The sequence below is a fragment of the Pinus tabuliformis genome, chromosome Q (genome assembly GCF_031772625.1).
Source record: "Pinus tabuliformis cultivar Carrire ecotype Pingquan chromosome Q, CPIR1, whole genome shotgun sequence".
Taxonomy (NCBI): domain Eukaryota; kingdom Viridiplantae; phylum Streptophyta; class Pinopsida; order Pinales; family Pinaceae; genus Pinus; species Pinus tabuliformis.
The window spans coordinates 1265956953-1265961907 of record NC_142296.1 but is presented as its reverse complement, the minus strand read 5'-3'; the positions used below and the strand labels follow the sequence as shown (position 1 = coordinate 1265961907).

The 4955-nt window shown below is 36.9% G+C and overlaps 1 pseudogene; it reads left to right on the top strand.

Annotated features, from left to right (window-relative positions):
- On the top strand, window positions 1-2916 carry LOC149224437 (3-ketoacyl-CoA synthase 4 pseudogene; annotated as a pseudogene).
- The last annotated feature ends 2039 nt before the right edge of the window (window positions 2917-4955 follow it).

Below are 4955 nucleotides of genomic sequence, written 5' to 3'. Positions count from 1 at the left end.
ATGAGGGCCAAAAAGGAAGGTGGGAGAGTCATCTTGAATGTTAAGAGTGTCTTGAACATTGATATCAGGTGGTTGATCTCCTCCTAGCTCTTTCACCATTATGACAATATGCTCTTTTTATTGTGTATTCTTTAAAAGCTTAGAAAATGGAATAGAAATTTTAATCTTGCCAATTTTAGTCTTAAGACTAAATGAAGGATGATGCTTTTCCAATTCTTGCACATTCACATCCTTCTTAACTTCATCAACCTTCTTCGAAGTGTCTTTCTTTGGATCTGGTTGTTGTTGTTGACTAGTTAAAGGCTACTTTGCTACAGGAAGATTTGGCCTGACAACAAAATTCTTGTTCCTAAGGTTGTATTGTTTATGGAAATCAACAATTGTGTTATGATATTCCTGCTTGTACTAATCACATTATACCAACAACAAATCATCATCTTTCCCATTTGAGAATAGAGTAGATCTGTCATGTTCTTCTTTGGTCAAATACACCTTAGTTTCATCTTGATCTAGGCATTAAATCTACTCCTTGGGCTCATATATACATTCTTCAGTGACAAAATTTTCTAGAAAAGGAGGTCTAATTTGTTGATGATCCTCATGATTTCTTTGATCTCTCTATTGAATCTGTGGAACTACTCTACATGGAAAATTTTAGGGGCTAGTATTCACAAGTGAGCTAATATTCCATGGTTTTTCCAAAAAATTAATTCGCCAATTTCCATTTTTTCTAAAGATGATTTGCCCAACTTTTATAGTATAAAATTATTTTACCTTAAAAATTGCCTAAATTGTATAAAGACTATATATAAAAATATTAGAAATTTTCACTTTTTTACGAAGATTTCAACTAATGTTTTATAATTTGCAATTAGGGGACTAGCAAGATTCGCCAAGGATTCTAAACTTTAAGACAAATTTTCATCATTAAAATTTTCCTTGGAACTAGAGGCATTCTAAAATTCAGGTTTCTGATTTGTGGCTCTTGCTGGTTTCTGGAAGGAAGTGGATTGTACAGAACCAACCTACCAACAAGCTTCTTTATTGTCTTCAATAACATATTGAATTTTGGATTTGATTGCTAAGAAGTCAAGGGCTTATTTTCTTCCTTGGTTTTCCTTTTAACAATTTCGGACTTATTTTTTATCTTTCCTAATGCCATTAAGTTCACTTCCACTTCCACAACATCATTATGAATATCGTTTAGTGTAGTAGATCTTCTTTCCCTTAATAGCAATGTGAAAACACTATCAAAGGAATTGGCATATGTGTCAGGCGATAGAAATGCAAGATTTACACCAACATTTAATTTTTCAGTCTGGGTAAGTAAACTTAGAGGTGTAGCACAATATATGCCAGAATACAACCTTAGGGATTTGTCAAATAAAAACCAAGCTTTTGCAAGAAATTCAAAAGAAGCATCATTCAGGAAAAAGGAACAAGACTCTTCAAAGCAAAGTAAACACACTTTGGGAATCTACTTTTGGCTCCTCTTCTAGGTTGAGTTGACTCCTACAGTAAGTCTTCCTTTTAATCCCTCTCATGGTGGGTATGCTTCTTGAAGTGGGACGGATGAACCCGGAAGATATTTGGCAGCTCTGGATCCATTTACAGTTCAATCTCGTGAGTGTTCTTGTCTGTTTGGCCATTCTTGTTTTTGGGTGCACAGTCTATATGATGTCTCGCCCTCGACCTGTGTATCTTATGGATTACTCCTGCTACAAGCCCCCTTAAAGCCTCAAAGTGAACTGCCAAACGCGTTATGGAACAATCTAAGCTTTCAGGATATTTTCAAGATTCATCCTTGTGATTTCAGGCGAAGATACTGGAATGATCGGGTTTAGGAGACAACACTTATCTTCCTGTTGCAGTGCATTATATTCACCCTCGACCCTTCATGGCCACAACATGAGAAGAGGTTGAGCAGGTCGTGTATGCTTCCCTAGATAGTATTTTTAAGAAAACATGGTTGAAACCCAAGGATATCGGGATTCTTATGGTGAACTACAATATACTCACTCCAACTCCTTCACTCTCTATTATGATTGTGAATAGGTATAAGTTGAGATGGAACATTCAGAGCTTCAATTTAGGCAGAATGGGTTGTAGTGCAGGAGTGATTGCCATTTATCTTTCCAAGGATTTGTTACAAGTTCATAGAAGCACAAATGCAATAGTTGTGAGCACAGAAAACATTACTCATAGTTGGTATTTTGGCAATAAAAAGTAAATGTTGATACCCATTTGGTTGTTTCACGTTGGTGGATTTGTAGTTCTTCTTTCAAATAAGTTCTCTAACCATCAGCATGTAAATTACAAGCTTGTCCATGTTGTGAGAACTCATAAAGGAGCATATGATAAAGCATTCAACTGTGTTTATGAGGAGCAAGATGAAGCTGGAAAGCTCGGTGTGTCATTATCCAAAGAACTTATGGCTATAGCAAGAGGAGCATTGAAGACTAATATCACAACTTTGGGACCTCTTGTTCTTCCCATCAACGAGAAATTAATTTTATTTGCCACCCTTGTTGGGAGAAAGGTCTTCAATATGAAGATCAAGCGCTATATTCCAAATTTTAAGTTTGCATTTAAGCATTTCTGTATTCATGCTGGAGGAAGAGCAGTGATTGATGAGCTTAAGAAGAACTTGCATCTCAAGCCAATAATGTAGAGACTTTGAGGATGACTCTGCATCGCTTTGGCAACACTTCCTCAAGCTCAATTTGGTATGAGCTCAGTTACATTGAGGCCAAAGGACATATGCGAAAAGGAAATCGGATTTGGAAGATTGCATTTGGAAGTGGATTCAAGTGCAACAGTGCTGTTTGGAAAGCACTTCAAATAATGAAATCACCCACTGATAGTCCTTGGGCTGATTGCATTGATCAATATCCAGTAAAATTGATGATAGAATGAGCAACCAGCGAAATGAGTTGAAACTCTAATACATCAAATTCAACCTCAGATCTGTGTGTATCTCCTAGATATGTTCGCACTTTGGAGCTCTGCAATCTTGGTATTTTTTACTGGTTCTGATTTAAAGGTTTCTCACATGGTTTAGCTTTGATTTTTAATTTTATGCACTTCCAGACTATTGCATCTTCAAGTTGTGTATCCAGCCTTTGAATTTCCAAATTGTGCCACATCCCAATCTTTAAGAGGGATTTTGCATTTTTATAGCTTTTCTCATGCAGACTTTGTAGGTAGGCTAGTAGTAGCATCAGGAAAGTTCATTGTTATTTGTATAAAATTCATTTGTGGGAATTGTTTCAATGGGAAATTCATGATATTTCTCCTCCACATTTCTCTCCAGAACTACCATTCTTTTCAACTTTACTGAAATAGCTAGCTGAAAAATTTGCATCGTCAAGGTGCTTGATTGTTGAACAATCATATTTCAAACTAATCATGTTCATGTGTTTTTCATTTACTTCATTGTCAAAGATGATCTAGCGGATTACTTTCTAAAATGCAGTCCTGTTAATGGAGCATGTGCAGTCAACAAATGGGAATGCTTCCTGTTGGCTTTCTGTGTAGTATCTGTTTCTTTCTCAATAACACCTTTCAGTTCAGATATCTTAGTGTAGGAAAATTGACAATCCGGCTAATGAGGAGGTTTCCTGGTATTTTTCTTTGTAAGATCAATTACCTTTTCAAAATAGTGGTTTGTGGGTAGACAAGCAGCGACAATAGCTGATTTTATTATTACCTTTTAAAGCACTTCTACTTATATATGTATCTCAAAAGTTGGCATCATAAAGGAAGTCCTTGACTTTGAATGATTAATTTTATGTTTTTCGCTCAATTGTCAAAGGTGACTTGAATTTACGATTTATCAAGTTATCTTCCCTCTCTCCAACTTTGGGAGGGTTAGAAACTTAGTGTAGTGTTTTTCTTCTACTTTTGAATATTTTACGTTGTAGTTTGATTCCTTAATAAAAGTAGCATTGGCCTTTCACTTGGTAACATACTCTGCTTGTTATCTTAATGAGGAGATGTATAACGATATGTCATTTTGGTTCTGCCATATAGGATGTAGCCAATGCTGGAGGTCAGATTATTTGCTTAAATAACAGTTTGTTGCTCTATACTTAAACTTTCATTCTACTATGTCGTTCATGGTTTCCAGATATTGGTGACTTGCTACATCCATGGAATATTGTTCTAGGTAGAGCCACCTGGGATCACTTCCCATCGGCTCAAACACAAAGCCTGACCCTGAGAGTGTTAAGAGAAATTGAACTTGAGACCTCTCAATAGCAGAGATGCTTAACCACAGGGATTCGACCAGTTGAGCTAATCCTCGGAGCATATACTTAAACTTTCACTCATTTTAGTAAGATGCTCATTTCTCAAAGGTTTTCCTCAATGAATTCATTTTTTCCATTTGTTTTTGCCTTTTAATAGTGACCTTTCACAGCTGTAACACCCTCCTCTCATATCTACCTAAGTAACTGGCCAACCGGGGTAAACATGTGACAAAATGATACTATGATATGATTCAAATCCCCATGTAGAGTTAAGGAAGTGGAACTGACACAACACAACCAATCTGACCTTCTACACATGAAACAGAACCCCCAGGAGCCGTCCAACCCTTCCATGTGACCAGCCCCTGAAACACCCTAACATTCTCATGCATTAAAGCCTCAGTTGCTCCTTTGACATGGGCATGTATGCAACTAAGACCCTCTAGTCGCTCCCACAGCAAGGCATTCATGTGACAGGAATTTTCCAGGTAGTTGTGTGCCAGCGACTCCAAATTTTGTGCCACTTTTTCAGGGATAGGACTCAGGCCTCTCCCCAGAACTCCACGAAACTTTCAAAAATAAAAAGTAACATCAAAATAATGATACATGTGAAAATACTTGAAAAAGGACTTGACTGGACCTCTACTAGCCATGATATGAATTTTGTCAGGTGGTACATGGAAGTCCCTGACTTGGTTGCCTTTT